This window comes from Pan paniscus, chromosome X (assembly GCF_029289425.2).
Source record: "Pan paniscus chromosome X, NHGRI_mPanPan1-v2.0_pri, whole genome shotgun sequence".
Classification (NCBI taxonomy): Eukaryota; Metazoa; Chordata; class Mammalia; order Primates; family Hominidae; genus Pan; species Pan paniscus.
Window position 1 is genome coordinate 119488660 of NC_073272.2, and position 22164 is coordinate 119510823.

At 45.2% G+C, this 22164-nt stretch overlaps 2 pseudogenes; both read left to right on the forward strand.

The window, feature by feature from the left end:
• The first annotated feature begins 8073 nt into the window (after nucleotides 1-8073).
• Nucleotides 8074-14877, forward strand: LOC100981340 (elongation factor 1-alpha 1-like; annotated as a pseudogene).
• A 9-nt stretch (nucleotides 14878-14886) lies between these two features.
• LOC134729807 (swi5-dependent recombination DNA repair protein 1 homolog) lies at nucleotides 14887-19814 on the forward strand (annotated as a pseudogene).
• Nucleotides 19815-22164: the final 2350 nt, after the last annotated feature.

Genomic DNA, 22164 nt, shown 5'->3' on the forward strand with positions numbered 1-22164 from the left:
GGGCGGCTGGCCGGGCGGGGGGCTGACCCCCCCACCTCCCTCCCGGACAGGGCGGCTGGCTGGGCAGAGGGGCTCCTGGCTGGGCAGAGGGGCTCCTCACTTCCCAGTAGGGGCGGCCGGGCAGAGGCGCCCCTCACCTCCCGGACGGGGCGGCTGGCTGGGCGGGGGGCTGAGCCCCCCACCTCCCTCCCGGACGGGGCGGCTGGCCGGGCAGGGGGCTGACCCCCACCTCCCTCCCGGACGGGGTGGCTGCCGGGCGGAGACGCTCCTCACTTCCCAGACGGGGTGGCAGCCAGGTGGAGGGGCTCCTCACTTCTCAGACGGGGCGGTTGCCAGGCGGAGGGTCTCCTCACTTCTCAGATGGGGCGGCCGGGCAGAGACGCTCCTCACCTCCCAGACGGGGTCGCGGCCGAGCCAAGGCGCTCCTCACATCCCAGACGGGGCGGCGGGGCAGAGGCACTCCCCACATCTCAGACGATGGGCTGCTGGGCAGAGACGCTCCTCACTTCCTAGATGGGATGGCGGCCGGGACGAGGCACTCCTCACTTCCCAGGTGGGATGGCGGCCGGGCAGAGACGCTCCTCACTTTCCAGACTGGGCAGCCAGGCAGAGGGGCTCCTCACATCCCAGACGATGGGCAGCCAGGCAGAGACGCTCCTCACTTCCCAGATGGGGTGGCGGCCGAGCAGAGGCTGCAATCTCGGCACTTTGGGGGGCCAAGGCAGGCGGCTGGGAGGTGGAGGCCGTAGCGAGCCGAGATCACGCCACTGCACTGCAGCCTGGGCACCATTGAGCACTGAGTGAATGAGACTCCGTCTGCAATCCCGGCACCTCGGGAGGCCGAGGCTGGCGGATCACTCGCGGCTAGGAGCTGGAGACCAGTCCGGCCAACACAGCGAAACCCCGTCCCCATCAAAAAAACACGAAAACCAGTCAGGTGTGGCGGCGCGCGCCTGCAATCGCAGGCACTCGGCAGGCTGAGGCAGGAGAATCAGGCAGGGAGGCTGCAGCAAGCCGAGATGGCAGCAGTACAGTCCACCTTTGGCCCGGCATGAGAGGGAGACCATGGAAAGGAGAGGGAGAGGGAGACGGGAGAGGGAGAGGGAGAGGGAGAGGGAGACGGGCTCTGCTTACATATTCCTTAATTTCTTTTAATTCCTATTTCCATTCCCCGCTTTGGTGCTTTTTATAACAAAGGTGTTAATAGAAAGCACCACTACTTGCCACCTCTTCGCGGAGCTGAGCTGCTTCTACTGGCAGTGGCTGATATTTGGTTAATGCCATCAACTGTGCGGTAGTGTGTCGGGTTACTATTGCCTCTATAGTTGACTGAATACTCCTAATAAGCAGGCGTAAAAGGCAAGGGAGGATGAGGCAGTTGCCAAGAATAAGCAAGAACCTACCAATGAGGGTTTTGAATCCTCCAAAGGCTGAGAACCATCCTCCAAACAAGGAATCCAGGGACCACCCGGATCAAGTCTGAACTAGAACATGGGCCAACTCGCGCATTCTAGCTGTGATTTCCATAATAGCTTGGCCATTATCATCGATTTCTAGGCAACAGTTGGTTAAATTAAATTTTCTACATACTCCTCCTTCTGAGGCTAAGAGGTAATCCAAAGCTAATCTATTTTGATGTATAGCATTTCTTATTTGTGTTGCTTGTATTGCCAATAAACCTAGTGCCCTTGGTGTTTCATTGGTTACAATTTCAAGGACTACCTACAACCTTATGATGCAGTTGAGCATATAGATTGGGGTGCAATATCCCCATGAACCGTCTTGCACCCAGATAGCTGGCTTATAATATTTAATGATTCTTTCAGGAGACCATTCATTATCTTTTCAGTCTCCTATGTCCACATCTTTTTGACATTTGTGTCTATTTTTGTGATTATGCTTCTTCTAGTTCTTCTTTTATTTTCATCATAAACTGGATATCCTAAGAGTTCCTCTTGCTTTAGAGGAATTAGAAAGAAGGATGGCTTGATTGTTCCTAACACACATGCCCCTGTCCATTTAGCCGGCAGTTGCTGATATACCCATGCTCCACAGACCCATTATAGGCCAGAGGATGCCTTCCAAGCATTTGGAGCCTCTAGCTGATTCCAAGTGTGGCTTAGAGTAGAGAATCAAGAGAAAGGGTTTGGACCTGGTAAGTAGGAGTCATTCTGGGCATTTCTCCATAGAGTTTTGTTTTTAGTCTCATCATAATGCTGTTGCCCTAGGCAGGTTGTTTCTCCTGCTGCCTCTGTGAAAGCCTTTCCCCATCGGGTGATACAGTACTTTTTAATTACGGAGGTTTTTAACAACCAAACACTGGCTGAGGCTGTTGGTTCACTGGCAGGGTTAGGCAAAGTGAAGTTACCTTGTGGCATTAATTCCTTTGCCTCCCATGGCCACTGGTCACCCATATTAGTTCCTCCACATACATAGCATGAGGAAATTCCTAAGCTGCCAGTTATGTTTTCAGCTAGTTGAGCAAATATGTTTTTGGGTGATGGGGGAAGCTCAGGCACTGGCTGATCAAAATGCTTATAGAATGACTTATGGACCCAGAATTGGGGGATTGGACACATTTGAGTCCTTCTAGTCTTTTTGACAATCAGTAGTGGAACTCCAAGGCCTGCTTCTTGTCTATCAACTCATAATAGTGCTGCCTGCCCTGTAGACCAAAAAGGTAGCTCTGGCTTTAAGATAGTAAAATTTAAAGAATTGCATGTCCTTGTCTTACAATTTAGTTTGACTGACATACTACTTAGCAGAGCAGTCCATCCTGAATATAAGAGTTGGAGCTGTGTTAGCGTAGACCACTGAATGTTACGGTCCGGGCATCCGATTTGTGGTTCTCCATACAGATGTTTAGGGCTGTTCCTGCTCAGCCTCTCTTGTGTTAAACCATTGCAGGCTGCTTCTGTTTTTTTTAAGATTATGAACATATGCGGCATGGCAGGCATCAAAGTACAAGGAACTACGCCTTTTATAGGAGGGAGGGGCTTCTTTGGTTCGAGCTATAAGCTCTCCTTCTTTTTCTCCCTCTGATTTAATATGTACCTCAAACCAGAATTCATAAGGTAAGAGTTTAGGGTCATAACCTACATATAGCTGATTATTTCCTGGGTCACAGAATGAATAGGTGGTCTGGTTGTATGTGCAGATTCCTAACTTGGTTCCTGTACATTCATAGTAGGTATGGTACAGTAGAGTTTTAACTATGGTGTTTCTTACCCAGGTAGTGTGTACACAGTATGGGCATCTTTCTAGAGATTTCTCCTTTTTTAGTATAGGCAGAAATGGTAAGAACATTAGTGTATATAATAGAAACATGCTTACACTACACATGGGCATGGCAAACCTTCCTCTGGGCATAGACATTTGCAGCATTTGCAGTAATAACATAACATAATAACCAGTATTGACAGAATTATAGCTAGGCTTATAAATTGTATCCACATTTGCTTACCCGGAGATGGTCCTTTTAGCTTCGGCTGTGCATAGACTAGTCAGCTTCCGGGCTGTGATTAGAGCAGAGCTTGCAGGATTCTCAAGCTTCACCTGTGCGTAGACTGACCAGCCTCTGGTGTGGTCAGAGCAGGGCAGTTGTCCTTCTTACCGGTAGTTGGGTTTTGCCATAGGACTGTTCGGGTGGGGCAATCTGGGTCTTGTTGGCTAGTCCACTGGTCGTCATGGGGAGTCACTGCTGCCGCTGGTTTTAGCCAGCTATGGTGAATCCAAGGTGTGACACCTGCAACTTTAACAGCAGTGGGAGTAGACATGATCACAATATGGAGCCCATCCTATAAGGGCCCCAGGGTTGTTGGATTCCACCTTGTTTTTCTTTTTTTTTTTTGAGATGGAGTCTTGCTCTGTTGCCCAGGCTGGAGTGCAGTGGCGCAATATCGGCTCACTGCAAGCTGTGCCTCCCGGGTTCATGCCATTCTCCTGCCTCAGCCTCCCAAGTAGCTGGGACTACAGGTACCCACCACCATGCCTGGCTAATTTTTTGTTTTCGTATTTTTAGTAGAGACGGGGTTTCACCGTGTTAGCCAGGATGGTCTCATTCTCCTGATCCCGTGATCTCCCCCCCGCCGGCCTCCCAGAGTGCTGGGATTACAGGTGTGAGCCACCACGCCCAGCCTGGATTCCACATTTTAACCCAGACAGAATCCCCGGTTTATGTGGATGCACTGGGTCTGTTAGACTTAAAGGTATCCTTTCACTCACCCAGCCTTGCACCTCCTGCATTGCCACTCCTAAAGCCTGCATCTGTCTTCTAAGGGTTAGCTCTCCTAACTCCTTTAACTACCCTCTAATTTGATTAATGATTGGGGGTGGCCTTCCAAATAATATTTCATAGGGTGAATACCCAATTTGTTCTGTAAGTGTACACCTGACCTGGAGGAGGACCATGGGCAAGACCTGATCCCATCGTAAGTGAGTTTCCTGGCAAAACTTTTTTAGTAGCTGTTTGAGTGTCTGGTTCATCCATTCCGCCTTCCCTGAACTCTGTGGTCAGTAGGCTGTGTGCAGTTTCCATTTGATCTTTAAAAGCTGAGTCAGCTGTAGTACTACTTCTGCCACAAATGCAGGACCATTGTCTGATCCTAGGGTTAAAGGCAATCCAAACCTTGGTATGATGTCTTTTAGTAGCACCTTTGTCACCTCTCGTGCCTTTTCAGTCCTGGTGGGGAAGGCCTCAACCCACCCTGAGAAGGTGCAAAGAAACACTAGCATATACCGGTAACCTCCTGCTCAAGGCAACTCGGTAAAGTCTACAAGCAGGTTCTCACAAGGCACAGCTCCCATTCCCTGAATTCCTGGGGGTCGAATAGGTCCTTGTTTTGGCTTATTCCAGACACAGGATAGACATTATTCGCAAACAGCATGGGTGATGGCAGAGAGCCGTGGCACATAGAAGTGTTGACCTATCAAAGTCTCTAGTTTCCAGTGTGTGTTCTTTGATGGATCTGCTTCACAAACCTTGAGGCTATTGTCTCTGGGACGTCTAGTCTCCCATCAGAGAACAGCCACCATCCACCTTTAATATATTTCCCTGTTTCCAGAACAAAACAAGCTTTTTCACTCGAAGAGTAAGGGGGTACCTCCAGCAATGGGGGCTCTAGAAGGAGAGGCATTGCTAGAGTTCTTTCTTCAGGTGAAGCCATGCTCATTGCTGCCTGCCAAGCCTCTTGGTCTGCCTTTCTGTTGCCCTGCACCTCATAGCTTTTCCTGATTTGGTGTCCTTTGCAATGAATGACAGCCACCTTCTCCAGAGGCCATACGGCTTCCAATAATTGCAAAATTTCCTCTTTATTTTTTATTTCTTTTCCTTCAGTAGTCAAAAGTCCTCTCTCTTTGTGTATTCCCCCATGGGCGTGCAGGGTTGCAAAAGCATATTTTGAGTCAGTATATATGTTTACTTTCTTCCCCTTGGCCAATAACAGTGCTCTGGTTAATGCTATTAATTCAGCCTTCTTAGCGGAAGTCCCAGAAGGTAAGGCTTGAGCCTCAACCACTGAGTGTTGGGTCACTACTGCATATCCTGCATATCTCACCCCATCTGTTATGAAACTGCTACCATCAGTGAAGTATTTAACATCTGGGCTCTCCAAGGGGGAATCTCTGAGGTCTTCCTGGCTCGGGAACACTTTGTCCACCATATTTATGCAACAGTGGGGAAGGTCCTGCCAGGAGTGAGGCAACCCAGCATCCTTCCAATCGGGTTCCTCCACAGGCAGCAGGGTAGCTGGGTTCAAGGTATTTACATTCTCTAGTGTTATCTGGGGATTTTCACATAGAAGCCCTTGATACTTTAGCATTCTAGAGTTGGACAGCCAACCATATCCTCTTTGCTCCATTAAGGTGACTACGGCCTGTGGCACTGAACTATTAACTTCTGACCTAGGGCTAGCTTGTTGGCATCTTCTATAAGGATTGCGGTAGCTGCCAATGCCCTGAGGCAGTGGGGCCAACCTAAAGCCACCAAGTCCACTCTTTTGGATAAGTATGCTACCGGCCGATGCCAAGAGCCCAAGAACTGAGTTAAGACTCCAACTGCCATTCCTTGACATTCATCCACATACAAAAAAAAGGGCTTTTTTACATTTGGCAACCCTAGTGCCGGGGCCTGGATGAGAGCTTCCTTTATATCCTTGAAGGCCTTTTCCTGTTTCTTTTGCCATAGGAGGGGCTCTCTTTCCTTTCCTTTTATAGCCTCATACAAGGGCCTTGCTATGAGGGAGACGTTTGGAATACAGATTCGGCAGAATCCTGCCACGCCTAGAAATTCCCTGGCCTGGTAACTGGGGTGGGCAGTGCACATACAGCCTCCTTGCGTGCACTGAAGCCTGCGCTGGCCTTGGGATACCATGAATCCTAGATATCCTACCTCCTGAAAACAGACTTTTGCCTTGTCCTTGGACACTTTATAACCAGCTTCACACAGCAGGTGAAGAAGCCTCTCTGTTCCTTGGAGTGATTCCTCCCTCGTGGGGGCAGCAAATAGGAAATCATCAATGTGTTGTAATAGCACATAATTGTCACTAGGTGGCGCAAAAGCCTCAAGATCTGTAGCCAAGGCCTCCTCCAAAATGGTAGAATTCTTAAACCCTTATGGCAGCCTTGTCCAGGTATATTGCGATTGCCCCCACTGACTTTGGGGAGCAAGCTTCAAACAAAAGAAGGCATCCTTTAAGTCCAGACATGTGAACCAAGTGGCATCAGCAGGAATCTGTCCCAACATTGTGTATGGGTTGGGTACTGTTGCATGGATAGCGACAGTGGCCTTGTTTACCACCCGGAGATCCTGCACTGGCCTGTATTCCCCATTTGATTTGTGCGTGGGTAACAGAGGAGTATTCCATGAGGACTTGCATTTTACTATAATCCCATGTGTATAAAGCCGATTCAGATGCTTTTGTTATTCCATCAATTGCCTCCCTGGGTAGTGGGTATTGACGGACTCATACTGGGTCTTTATCTCTCCTACATGTTTGAAGGATAGCTTTGTTGGGTATATTATTCTCAGTTTTTGCCTTGAGCACTTTGAATATGTCGTCTCACTCTCTCCTGTCCTGTATCGTTTCTGCTGAGAGTCTGTTGCCAGACAAATCAAAGTCCTTTGTGTGTTATTTGCTTTTATTTCTCTTGCTGCTTTTAGGATCTTGTCTTTGTCCTTGACCTCTGAGAGCTTAATACATATTTTGGTATAGTCCTATTTGGGTTTAATCTGTTTGGTAATCTTTGACTTTCCTGTATCTGGATATTTATATCTTTCTCTAGGTTTGGAAAGTTTTCTGTTATTTCTTTGAATAAGCTAATGACCCCCTTTTCTTTATCAATTTCCTCTTGAGGGTCAATGACTCAGATTTGCTCTTTTGAAGTTATTTTCTAGTTCTTGTAGATATTCTTCATTCCTTTTCCTTCTTTTTTCTTTTTTTCTTCTCTGACTGTGTATTTTCAAATAGACTATCTTTGAGCTCACTATTTCTTTCTTCTGCTTGATCAGCTCTGCTGTTGATACCTCTGTGATGAGTTGTTCAGTTCAGCCAATGTATTTCTCAGTTCCAGGTATCTGTTTGATTTTTTCTTATTTCCATTTCTTCATTAAATTTCTCTGATAAATTTCTAAGTTGCGTTTCTGTATTAACTTGGAGATTGCTGAGTATCTTCAAAACTGCTATTTTGAATTCTTGATCTGACTCCTGTGACTTTGCTATCTGAGAGCTCACATGTTGCTCTCTCACTGGGGTTGATCAGTGGTTCCTTGCTTTGTCCATTTGGGGAGGTCATTATTCACTGTTTGCTGTTATTTCTTATGTATGTAGATCTATGTCTTCGCATTAAAGAATTGGTTATTTTTTCAAGTCTTTCCTGTCTGAGTTGTTTTGTGTGTTTAGAGGTTCTGTGCGATTTGCCCGTTGATTCCCTTAGCCCTAGATTGCTGCCTTCTTTGAGCACTAGATGGCGCCCTAAACACAGGTTTTCTGTAGTTCTCCAAGTGCTGCCCATTACAGACAGGGGGAGATTCCAAAGGGGACTCCTCAGCTGTGTGGGGAGGCTGGCTACGGGTTCATGCCCAGAGGTTCCCTGCAGGGTGCCTCCTACAGTGTGGTGCTGCTAAACCACCTCTCTGATTTGGTGTCCCCTTTTTCTAGAGTGGAGAGCAGCCCCCGAGTTTCTGGTGCTGGGCCATGCAGCTCCACCTCCAAGGTTTGTCTCCACCTGTCCTTAGGTGGAGGCACTTGCGATGCTTCCTGTGAGTTGAGGCAGGAACAGCTTTCTTGCATAGGAACCCAAGATGATGGGGAAGCTGGCTTTCCACCTTGATCTCACTTTTTCCAATGTAGAAGCCATGAGTCTCGGAGGATTTTTCCATGTGGTGTCTAGTAGTTTGGGGGAGGGGCATTGTGGATAGAGAAGTCCATTTCTCTCACTTTCAGCTCATAGTTTTTTACTTCTCTGTGGCCTCAGGGATTGTCACAGCTTTGATTTTGAGTTCTGGGATATTGCTGGTGATAATTGTGGCACCGGATAGTTGTTTTTGGTTTTCAGTGGGCAGGGGGAGTGAATCCAGATTGCTTCTACTCCATCTTTGGTGACATCACTCCCCAACTCTGAAGTTTTGAGAATGAGTGACTGAAGAATTGTAATGCCATTATCCAAGTTAGGGGACATGGAACATGTCATGGTAAATAAATAGGTCAGTTTGTGCTTGTTGAATTTGAGAGTCATCTGCAACTAAATGGACTATAAGAATCATGACCTTGGCATTCAGGAGAGAGAGCTGAGATAAAAGCATAGATCTATAAATCATGAGTGTGAAGGGATGGTGGTTGAATCCTTTAGAGTGGAGAGGGTCATAAAGGTAGAGAGGGTAGAGTGAGAATTCAAGAGTGCCAAGAACTGGACTTTGAGCAACCAACTCCTACACCTTGACGATTGGGTAGAAGAGAAGTGAGCATACTAAGACAGGGAGCAGCAGTTGGAGAGATAGGAGAAAATTCCAAAGAGTGCTTGTCATAGAAACCAAGGGAAGAGAGAAATTCAGAAAAGAGAAAGTAGCTTTTCTGCAACAGGTTTGCTGCCAACACATAGGTTGTCTTGAAAACCACCCCTAAAAACCAAAATGGGAAAGGAAAAACTCATATCAATATTGTCATCATTGGACATGTAGATTCAGGCAAGTCCACTACTACTGGCCATCTGATCTACAAATGCAGTGGCATCAACAAAAGAACCACTGAAAAATTGAGAAGAAGGCTGCTGAGATAGGAAAGGGCTCCTTCAAGTATGCCTGAGTCTTGGATAAACTGAAAGCTGAATGGTATCACCACTGATATTTCCCTGTGGAAATTTGAGACCAGCAAGTACTACATGATTATCACTGATGCCCCAGGATACAGAGTCCTCATCAAAAACACTATTACAGGCCGAGCACAGTGGCTCACGCCTGTAATCCCAGCACTTTGGGAGGCCGAGGCGGGCGGATCACTTGAGGTCAAGAGTTCGAGACCAGCCTGGCCAACATGGTGAAACCCCATCTTTACTGAAAATACAAAAATTAGCTGGGCGTGGTGGCATGCGTCTGTAATCCCAGCTACTCGGGAGGTTGAGGCAGGAGAATCACTGGAACCCGGGAGGTGGAGGTTGCAGTGAGCCAAGATTGTACCACTGCACTCTGGCCTGGGGGACAGAGCATGACCCCGCCTCAAAAAAACAAAACAAAACAAAACAAAAACGACCACAGGCACATCTCAAGCTGACTGTGCTCTCTTGATCATTGCTCCTGGTGTTGGTGAATTTGAAGTTGGCATCTCCAAGAATGGGCAGACCCAGGAGCATGCCCTTCTGGCTTACACACTGGGTGTGAAACAACTACTTGTTGGTGTCAACAAAATGGATTCCACTTAGTCACCCTACCACCAGATGAGATACAAGAAAATCAGCACTTACATTAAGAAAATTGGCTACAACCCTGACACAGTAACATGTGTGCCAATTTCTGGTTGGCATGGTGACAACATGCTGGAGCCAAGTGGTAACATGCCTTGGTTCTAGGAATGGAAAGTCACCTATAAAGATAGCAATGCCAGCGGAACCACGCTGCTTGAGGCTCTGGACTTTATTCTACCATTAACTCATCCAACTTATGAGCCCTTGTGTCTGTGTCTCCAGGATGTCTACAAGATTGTTGGTATTGGTACTGTACCTGTGGGCCGAGCAGAGACTGGTGTTCTCAAACCTGGCATGGTGGTCAGCTTTGCTCCAGTCAATGTTAGAATTGAAGTAAAGTCTATTGAAATGCACCATGAAGCTTTGAGTGAATCTCTTCCTGAGGACAATGTGGGCCTCAATGTGAACAAGGTGTTTGCCCACTTAATAAAATCGGATATAAAGGAAAAGAAGGCTAAGTTGTTATAAACATCAGGCTAAGTTGTTACAGTTCTTGGTGGTTTAAGATCACCACTTTATATTTCAAAGCATCTGAATAAAGACAGCTTCACAGTTGCTCCCAAGTCTTCATATCTGAAAGAATCCTTTTACAAATCTGAAATGGAACAATTTGATATTTATTACAGAATCATCGTGGTCTTGCAAGAAATCAGTGATTTACATTTGTAACCATATTTCCAAAGAGAATGTCTTTTTTATGAAGTGGGGGGATGTAAGAGGTACATAGATTATTTACAGCTGTCTCTGTCAAGCATTTGCTCTTTATTTGTGTCCATTGCTGGATTCAACACTACATTGGCATATCCAATACTTAGCTTTTGTTATTGCTGTTGTTCTGATTAAAAACATGCATTACATTCTTTCTAAGAAAAAAAAAAAGAACGCATCTGGCAAAGATGTTCATCATGGCAATGTTGCTGGTGACAGCAAAAATGACCCACCAATGGAAGCATCTGGCTTCACTGCTCAGGTGATTATCCTGAACCATCTAGGCCAAATCAGTGCTGGCTATGCCCCTGCACTAGATGGTCACACATCTCAAATTCCTTGCAAGTGTTCTGAGCAGAAAGAAAAGATGACCGTTCTGGTAAGAAGCTAGAACATGGCCCTAAATTCTTGAAATCTGGTGGTGCTGCCACGACTGATATAGTTCCTAACAAGCCCATGTGTGTTGAGAGCTTCTCTGAATATTCTGACTATCCTGACTATTCTCTTCTGGGACATTTTGCGGGCAGATATACCTTTATACCAAGGATAGAACCAAGTATGAACTTATACAACAGGTTATATAGGTTATATAACAAGTGGAGGTGTGCACCTGCATGCCAAATTCGCTGAGACAGACAGTTGCCATGGGTTCAGAGGACAAGAAGGCGGCTAGAGCTGGCAAGGTCACCAAGTCTGTCCAGAAAGCTCAGAAAGCTAAATGAATATTATCCCTAATACATGCCACCCCAGTCTTTTTTGTTGTTGTTGTTGTTGTCTGGTGTTTTTGTTTTTTGCTTTTTGTTTTTTGTTTTGAGACAGGTTCTCACTCTGTTGCCCTGGCTGGAGTGTAGTGGCACAATCACTGCTCACTGCGACCTCTGCCTCCTGGGTTCAAGCAATCCTCCTGCCTTAGACTCCCAAGTAGCTGGAACTACAGACATGTGCCGCCATGCCTGGCTAGGTCTCATTATATTGCCCAGGCTGGTTTCAAACTCCTGGGCTCAAGTGATCTACCCACCTTAGCCTTCCAAAATGTTGGGAGTACAGGCATGAGCCACGGTGCCTGGCCTGAGTCTTAATCAGTGGTGGAAGGGTCTCAGAACTGTTTGTTTCAACTGGCCACTTAAGTTTAGTCGTGAAAGACTGGTTAATGATAACAATGCATTGTAAAACCTTTGGAAGGAAAGGAGAATGTTTTGTGAACTTTTTTTTTTTTTTTGGCATCTGGTAGTTTTAAGTTATTTAGTTTTTAAAATCAGCACTTTTTAGTGGAAACAACTTGACCAAAAATCCGTCACAGAAATTTGAGACCCATTGAAACCAAATTTAATGAGGAAAAAAAGAGAGAGTAGTCAACAGTGTGAAGAGTACAAAGAAATAAAGTGGACTAAGATCTGGATTTGATGTTTTATAAGTTTCTGATGAATTAAAATAGTGTTTTAAAAGCAGGAGTCATATTCAAGGAACTGCAGAGAAAATGGGAGGAAGAAAAATACTTTTGCAATAAACTTAGGGTGCCATTTAAAGAAGTTTGACATCAAAAAGAAAGCGAGGGTAATAGATGGGTTACTTAAGTGTCATATACAAATCTCTTCCTTTTTTTTTCAAAATTGAATTTTTTTGTAATGTCTATAATCCTGTGTCTGATTTGCAAATTTGGATGTAAAATAAGAATCACTTGAACATAGTTGCAGAGTTTGATCAGAGAAGCAGAGTGAAAAGCAATAAGGGATGATTACAGGAATCAGACCATATGCAATTGTGGGAGCAGGGTGTCAGTTCCTGGGGTCCGGGTCCAACCCATGCTGAAGTCCGGAGGGAGTGGGTGGATGAGCAGAAAGAACATTCGGGGGGCTGTAGGCAGGTGAATATGGTTTTATTCAGCAGCAGCTTTTTTTAATTTTATTTTATTTTATTTTATTTTATTTTATTTTGAGACGGAGTCTCGGTCTGTTGCCCAGGCTGGAGTGCAGTAGCGCGATCTCGGCTCACTGCAAGCTCCGCCTCCCAGGTTCACACCATTCTCCTGCCTCAGCCTCCCGAGTAGCTGGGACTACAGGCGCCTGCTACCATGCCCGGCTAATTTTCTGTATTTTTAGTAGAGACGGGGTTTCACCTTGTTAGCCGGGATGGTCTCGATCTCCTGACCTCGTGATCCGCTGGCCTCGGCCTCCCAAAGTGCTGAGATTACAGGCGTGAGCCACTACGCCCGGCCAGCAGCAGCTTTTATGAACAGCTTTCTCACACTGGCTCTCTCACACTGGCCACCCTGTCTTGGATGCTTGAGCCAGCGGCTCCCACACACAGCTGTGCAGCCAGTTCTCCCTTGCCTTCAGGGTCAGCAGCTTAACTCTTTTTCTCTCTGGGCATGAGCAAGCCAAGCTGTGTCCTGGCTCCCTCTTGTCCATCTGCAAGACTGACAGTTTTGGCTCTCTCTCTTTCTCTGGGCACCAGCGCACCCACTACCATGTTAACCCATGTTGAGCCGAGCTGAGCCCCAACAGCCCTGTACAGCATTAGCAGGGCAAATATACCTTTATACCAAGTATAGAGCCAAGTATGAACTTACACAAACAGGTTATATAACAAGCGGAGGTGTGCACCTGCATGCCAAACTCACTGAGTCATGCAGGCCTGGATATCCACCTCGGCTTATTCCTTGACCAAAGCACATCCATGTACCTTATGCTCCACCCCCTAGGCTGAGGGAGACTTGGGTCTTGGGCACACAGGTTTGATACTCAAGTTTTGCACACAGGCCTGACATATAAACTTTGGGCACACAGGCCTGATATATACACAGGCTTGACACATTAGCCTGACACACAAGCTTTGGGCATGCAGGCCCAATACATACACAAGCTTTTGGGCACTCAAGCCCGTTACATACATAAGCTTTGATAAACTGCCCAGCTATTGGCGCAGATTACCATAGGTTGTCACATCCTTGGTGATTACCATTCACACTGCCCTGAGTTTAGCTTATTAGCTGCTTTGCCCACACCTGGTTTCAAACCATATGGTGTTAGTACTAGGCTGGACCGCACCAGCAGTCCAGGCAGCAGTAGCACCCCAGCTAGACCTAGCTGTGTGCCATGCCCTATCAGGAATGAGGGGATGCCCTTCCTAATGATGAAGTCTCAGGGTTTAGGAGTGCCTCAGGCCCCATGGCCTTATCTTGCATTAGGACTACAGGTCCCAAGACCTCTTGCAACTTTGCTGCTAAGGGATTTGTACTTACTTAGCATACTTCACTGTTTCAAGTCGGTACCCCACTTCGCTAAAGTTGATGTCTGTGCTGCCTCTGTCCAGGGGGTCATTACCCATGAATGCACCCATCCCACTATTAATAACTGCTTCTCTATTAGTAAGCACTGGAGCTCAGCTCCCTTCCACAGTTGGGACTAACAGCCCACTGGTGCTTCCAAGTGCTCCATGCACTGCTATAGGCCCTAGCCAAAATTATCTGTGGTTACATGCACATTCAGTGTAAATGAGCACCCTGGTTTACTACCCAGAAAGGCTGTCTCAGCCTCATCACCCCAATCCCAGGCAAGAGGGACACTGCCACTTTTAAACCTGCAAGAGAATCAGAGGTTAACATAACATTATTAACAAAACCACAACATATGGTGGGGCTATACAGTAGCCCTGCAGCAACACTGTGAAAGTCCATTGTCGCTGTCCCATGAAGGCAAACTCTTCCTGGCTCTCCGGAGCATTGTCGATTGACAAGAATGCATTAGCCAAGTCCACCACACAGTGGCACTGCCAAGTTCCATTGTCAAGTGGTCTATTAAGTCTGTGATAGATGGCACAGCTGCCAAGCCATGCAAAACATCTACCCCAGAATGTCTTCAGGTATGGATGGAGAGACATACACAGCACATAAGCAGAGAGCCAAGCAGTCGATGCCAAGATGCAGAGATACAGGTTTCACTTTCACTGACCAGTCTTCATAGTTGTCAATAAATGCAGCTCTGCCTGGAAACTTATCCGGGTTCAGGGACCAGTGGATTGCGAAGTCCAAATGTGGCTCCCGTTGTCCAGTGCCCTCCAAGCTGGGCATCTCGGCCAGTTCTCTTATCAAACAGAAAAGGCTTTACACTTCCACCAACTGCAGCAGGTACTCTTTGAACTGGAATGCTCGAGCAGGACTGGGTTGCGCAGCAAGTTCCTTCTCCCAAATGGCTTGCACTAAGTCTGTGCATGACTGCCGACATTACTTGCTTAACTCCCTCAACTCAGCAGGGGCACAGGCACCAAAGGAAGGGTGCTCCACCACAGCAGGGGGTCTCTGGGCCTACTCGTGGGGCCCAGTAGCTGCTCATGATCTATTTTGTGGTGGATCACTGGGCAAGCCTGCCATGGAGGTTCTTCCTCCTCACTGCACTGAGTTCCACAAGGACTGGGCATGAACTTCCCACAGCACAGTTACAAACGCTCATCTGACTCTGCCAGCAAAGGCATGCTTCTTCTCAGTGCTGTGCACTTCCAGGTGCTTCAGTGCCTTCTCCATACTCACAGGAGACCCACCCACTGCCTCCCATGTTTCCACTGGAGCCCATCTTCGCAGCACAGCTGCCACCGGGTATCACAGCCCATGCTGTGGCCACAAAGCCAACCTGGGAGCCCTCAGGGACTGGGGCCAACTCACCTCATCCCATTCTCATCACCAATTGTCAGGTCCCGGGGTCCGGGTCCAGCCCATGCTGAAGTCCAGAGGGAGTTGGTGGATGAGCAGAAAGAACACTCGGGGCTGAAGGCAGGTGAATGTGGTTTTATTCAGCAGCAGCTTTTATTAACAGCTTTCTCACACTAGCTCTCTCGCACTGTTTGCCCTGTCGCAGCTGCTTGAGCCAGTGGCTCCCACAAACAGCTGTGCATCTGGCTCTTCCTTGCCTTCAGGGTCAGCGGCTTAACTCTTTTTCTCTCTGGGCATGAGCAAGCCAAGCTGTGTGCTGGCTCCCTCCTGTCCATCTGCAAGACGGACAGCTTTGGCTCTCTCTCTCTCTTTCTCTGGGCACCAGCGTGCCCACCATGTTAAGCCATGTTGAGCTAACCAGAGTCCCAAGAGCCCGTGTAGAACGTTAGCAGGGCAGTTATACCTTTTACAGACAATAGTGGCTTAGAGCGAAGTATAAACTTACACAAACAGGTTATGTAACAAGTGGAGGTGTGCGCCTGCATGCCAAACTCACTGAGTCATGCAGGCCTGGATATCCACCTTGGCCTATTCCTTGACCAAAGAACATCCATGTACCTTACACAGAGGAAGAAGTCTATAGAAGGCTATTGTCTCTGCACTTATAGCAGCCTGAGGTCACTGTAGATATTCAGGGCCCACAGTTGGGAAGAAGAGGTGCATGTGGTGTGGGGGAAAGCAAGGACAAACTGGAACCTGCAAGGATTAACTTGAATCCCTAGGACAAACTAAATCCCATGAAGACTTACTGGAACCTGCATCTGTCTCTTATTGCCTCCAACCTAAAGAAAGAGCTGGCATCCATAGTCGTGGAAGTGCACACACACCTGACTTAGGACTTGGAGAAGTTGAAGAAGGAGATCTTGTCAGAGTTGGAGTTGCTGCAGGTCCTGTTGCTGCCCCACACCAACGAGGTGTGCCAGTTGATCAGTGCCAGTGTATGCCAGTGGTAATAGTGCCTGTCCTACCAAACTTCAGAATATAGTATCTATTGCTTCACTCCCACTTCCCAAGCCCTGCCCAAATTTTTCTCCTGGTCCACTCTAACTCAGAACCACATTGGGAAGGCAATTCCAGGAAACTATGTTTCTAGCTTAGCTAAGTTGGCAAAGCCACTTCAACAACCGTGAGACAAATACAGACCGGTAGAATGTGACTGGCCACTATTAGAGAAAAGGATAACACACAGTAGAGAAAAAAAAAAAGAATCCCAAACCAAAAAATGTATGGGTCATTCTGCACATCAGTTATAGACAAGGACTTCTCAGTGTTTGGTGCTCACATTCAACCAAAGCTGTGTCCAAGAAGGACTCATTTAACCAGTATCATCCACCCCAACAATCCTGAGTGTCTATATCCACAATGTTCAGTAGAGCAGAAGAGGAAGAAACAGTAAGCATGGAGTTACTGGCAGCATTTTGGAATGCTTCTGGTCACCGTGAATTTTGGTCACTGACCCCTGACTTCCGAGATAAGCCATACAACACTGAACCTTCCACCCAGCTTTTCAAAGGGGGTGAGCGTTCCCTTATTTTTAAAGCAACTATTGGTGAAATAAAGGTGACACATAAATTAGATTCACTGTATAGGCTTTGGTAAAAGTCGTGATGTGTTTCCAAAGCTTCAGATAGAAATGAATCCCAGTGTGACAATGGATATCTTTTCAGTTTAAAAGCAAAGTCTCAGAGGTGAAAACTTCAGCTTCTGTGCTCTTGCCCACCCCTCTGAGGAATATGAAATAGCTGGGGGCCCATGGATAAAACAGAAAAGCAGTGGAGAATAGCTTGAAGGCACCGGGAGGCTGCATAGATGACTGTAAAGATATTCTGCTGATTTTATGGGGTAAGCCATGCTTTGAGCATTTTCCAAAGGGTAAAGAAAGGTGAGCAACTTTATCACAAAACAGTTGATTTTTTACTTACAAATGAGTATGGTTTGAATATTTGCCCCCTCCAAAACTCATGTTGAAATTTAATCTCCAATGTGGCGGTATTGAGAGGTGGGGTCTTGGGGCTTTTAAGAGGTGATGGGTCATAAAGGCTCTGCCCTCATGAATGGACTAATCCATCATGGATTAATGGGTCAATAGATTAATGGGTTATCATGGGAGTGGGGCTGGTGGCTTCATAAGAAGAGGAAGAGAGACCCAAGCTAGGATGCTCAGCCCCCTCACCCTGTGATGCTCTGTGCTGTCTAGGAAGTTTGCAGAGAATCCCCACCAGCTAGAGGGTCCTCACCAGATGCAGTCCCTTGACCTTGGGCTTTTTAGCCTCCATAACCATATGAAATAAATTCCTTTTCTTTATAAATTATGCAGTTTTAGATATTCTATTATAGGCAACAGAAAACAGACTAAGACAAGAATGTTTGATGAAAAGCTATGCCTTTTAAATTTTGACTGGCATTAAGTTATATAGATAGAACATAGTAACTAGCTCAATAGACCACACATGATTTAAATTTATTACTTTTCTTCTCGATAGATTAAGTTAGAAAAAAGGAAATATTAATTTAGCTACTGAAGTTTTGCATCTAAAACCTTCTTTGTAAAATTCTGGCTAGTCTCTTTTAAAGAGTAATAGAAAATCATGGGCATTATTTTGAAGAGCCAGTTTTCTTCAGCATTGTGGTAATAATAATAACTAATATTATTTAGGATTTGCTACATGCTAGGTATTAACCAACTATTTTACATGTATTATTTCATTTAATCCTTTTAACACCTCTAGGCTGTCAGTATGATTATTCCCACTTGAAGATGAAGAAACTAGAGTGCAGAAAAGTTGTGATTTGTGTAAAGACACACAGTAAGTTCTAGAGCCAGAGTTCAAACCTAGTCTACATCATTGCATCCCTACAAAATTCACACTGATCAGTAGGTAGAAATCACTTCAGCAAAAGATGTCTGAACAGGAATGGTTAGTGCAGCATCTTTTATAAGGGTTTAACATTCGAAAAAGCTTATCTATCTATCTATCAATAAGGGACTGGTTAAACTGATGAAGTTAATCTATTCAGTGGACTAGTTTTGCATCTGTTAGGAGTTATATGACAGAGATGTACAGACAGTGTGATCCAATTTTAGTAAACACATTTACCAGTATTCATATACATTAAAAAGTCTGGAAAATTATACAGCAAAAATACTAACAATGATCATTGTGAAGTGGTAGGATTCTAGGTAATTTAAAATGTGTCCCAATTTTTCCTATAATAATCATGTAATAAAGAATAGAATAAAATCTTTAAAACTCACATCACTGTTCTTTCACTGAGAAACACTGCTTCTCTTTTGAGTTGCAGACTGGAAATCAGCCCTGACTGCATTCAAGTGCTCTGTGACTTTGGACAAGTCACTTACCCTCTCTGGGTCTCCTGTTTTATATAATAAGAACGTGATTTAATTTTGCAGGTTCCTTTGTGTTCTAACATTCTTTGACTTAATGAATCTGATTCTTAGCAAAGTTCTTTTAAAAAAAGAACAAATAATGTGTGGAGGTTTAAATGTTGATAAATGGTTTCTTCACACTTTATCTGTTTTCTTCAGCATGTGAAGTTATTATTTCCATTATTCCCTTCCCGTGAGTCCTTTAAGAAGGGAAAGTTGGCTTTTTGCTCTCTCTGGGGATGGCGGAGGGAGGTACCCTGCTGAGGGGAAGGGGGATGCCTGAGACCTGGACTTCCTCGGGAGTCTGCTGTGGAGTTGAAGGAAAACCAAGATTTCATTTTCAAGATGGAAAGTCCATCAGACTCAGCTGTGGTTTTACCTAGCACTCCTCAGACCTCTGTGAATCCATCATCTCCCTATACAAATAGTTCACGAACACAACCTATGAGTGCAACACTTAGAGAAAGATTAAGGAAAGCAAGATCTTCATTTAATTCCTGTTATAATGTGGTGCAACTTCTTAAAGTAGAGAATGAAGAAAACGATCAGACCTTTTCAGAGAAACCAGCATCTTCCACAGAGGAAAACTGTTTGGAATTTCAAGAAAGTTTTAAACACATAGACAGTGAATTTGAAGAAAATATAAATTTGAAAAATACTTTGAAGAATCAATGTCTGTGAATCTCAGTCATTTGACTCTGGGTCATGCAGTGCTCTCCAAAATGAGTTTGTGAATGAGAATCTTTCTAAACAAAGATTAAACGATGAAAAAGCCAAATTGGTGAAGCAGGTTCAGGAGAAAGAAGACCTTCTTTGGAGGCTAAAACTCATCAAACTGTATGATCAAAGAATCTGTCTCCATTACAGTTGTTAATAAAGAAGTGGAGGAGCTGTAGCCAGCTGTTGCTTTATGAGTTGCAGTCAGCTGTGTCTGAAGAGAACAAGAAACTAAGCCTTACTCAGTTGATAGACTACTATGGGTTAGAAGATAAATTGCTACACTATAACAGAAGTGAAGAAGAATTCATAGATGTTTAATTCCTGATTTTTGCTCCAGAATATCTTTGCGAATGACAACTTAATTAAAAGATACTTACTCATTTTAAAGGGAAGATAGAAACCATTAGGGCTCAGAGGAAGGTATCCCAATGAACATCAATTAAGGGCACTCTAATATATAAATTATAAACCAAGTTCTAGAAGGAAAATTAGTATTTTGGGTAGATTTGCCAAAGAAAGCTTGACATTTAAATCATGTTTAAAAAGTCATTTGGGCAGTTCTGGAAACTAGTTTTAATACAATTGTTTCTTTGTGGCAAAAAGTTTTATTTTAAATGTTAAAAATTGTCCAATCTAGTGAATGTCTAAACCTAAAGTTTAAAAATTTCTGCCTCTCTCCTAAGTTTATGCACCTTGTTTACATCCATTTACCACATATTTCCATCTGCTAATCTAGCAGGTAATTAAACCCATATGTCCAAAACTTGGGGGGAAAAAAAAAAGGAACGTTAATGTTAATGCATTTCACCAGAAATGTGTCAAATCACTCTGGGAAAATAAGTGCCTTTTCCCAGAAAGACACTTTGTGACCAATACATTAACAGACTTTTTTTTTTTTTTAAGCCATATGTTGAAGCAACACAGGTCACAACCCAAGCAAAATAAGAAACAAAAGCAAACTATTCAAACACAATCCCCATTAGCCATCCTTACTCTAGATTCTTGGCTTTGTTCCTAGGATCACCTTTTACCTATATATCTGATTAATGATAATAATAATGATAACTACTAGCCTTTGTTTTACAGATATCCATAGGGCCATTTAAAATATTCGAGGCATAGTGAACGATGCTGAGCAGAGGAGGGCAAGGAGAAAGAGTAGATTTTTTGTTTTTTAGAAAGTGGGTGGCTGGCTTGATTGGCTCACTACCTGTCTAGGAATTAACCCGGGCATGGAGGCTGTACTTACAGGAGCGCGCGTCCTTGCATGGCCTTTGCGGAGAGGCTCTCAGGCGCCTTCTGCTGTCGAGTTGGCCCTCATGCTGCCTCTGCCCAAGGGTTCTGGCTTCGCACCCGGCTCTCCTGACCAGCACCTTCCAAACTCGCTTTTCACAAATGGCCATTTCTCACCATTTGTGGGGTGATGTGATTCTAGGAGGTAATGTGGGGTAAAGTGGAGCTTGGAGAGGGGGGCTGGCGTGGGGCATGTGTGGAGCCTGAGAGGTAATATACAGATTAGGGAATTGTGAAGGGGAGTCTGTGGGGTAGGGGCAGAATGATGTGCAGTTTGCTGGGGTGAGGGGTGGGTGGCAATGTGCAGCCTGTGGGTTGCTGTGTCACCAAGACCTACTCTCCACTATATGAGCATAGTCCCGGCACGACCCAAACCTTGGTGTCTCCTGCACCCCACAGGCCTTAGCTCCAATCAGGGGAATGGCAGAAAGCTTTCGTGCAGTTTCCTAGTCACGTTTTTAACTTGCCTCCTTTCAATAAACTGAAAAAAATCTGCCCTCAGCGAAGAAACGCTGCATTTTCTGTTATCCTTACCAACCGGAATAGTCTTTCAGCAATATATATTTATTATGAAATCAGAAGCTATTTTTCAACAAATGTGAATATTGACTATGTACCCCCCCAAAAAACACACCCCGGGGGAAGATCTCCCTAGAATCAATGGTCTGGAATCTTTTCACCTGTCTCACACTCCATGCCCCCTTCCATTTTTCACCCCCTAGCAGTCTCTTGATTATGCATTCACCTTGGAACTATGATTCTGGGATCTTGCCTATTTATGTCTGCTTGCTAGCTGTGTGGCAGCAAGTGAATCACCAAACTACTCTGAACTAAAAACACCAACCTCATAGACTCTATTCATTTATTCACTCACTCAACGCATGTTAACTGAGCACCTACTCCTGTTGAACCCTAGGCTGGGTGCTGGTAATAACATCAGTGAACAAGGCAGATGCTTTCCTTACTCTCATGAAATTGGTCACCCAATTGGGGAGCCAGACAATAAACCAATACATACAAAACTGGTGGTATGCATGTCAATGTAAAGAACATGCTAAAACTAGAAAGAATACAAAGACTTCTAATTTAGGATGTAGGTCATGGAAGGCCACTCCAAAGAAGGGACATGAAAGCTGAACCTGAAGGATAAACAAGAATGAGCCAGGTGAAAGATAATGGGCAGTGATTCCAAGCTGGGAAGTTTTCATATATTCCCAAAGGGGCCATGTGACTAGATGGTGAGGAGTGAGGAGAAGAGAGGCTCCAGTAGTTTGAAGAGTTAAGCAGGAGATAGATTAGGCAAAGCTTTGAAGGCCATGCTAAGAATTTGAAATCAAATCCTAGGGTATAGTGGAAAGCCACTGTATTATTTTTAATATGAAGATAACAGATGGGA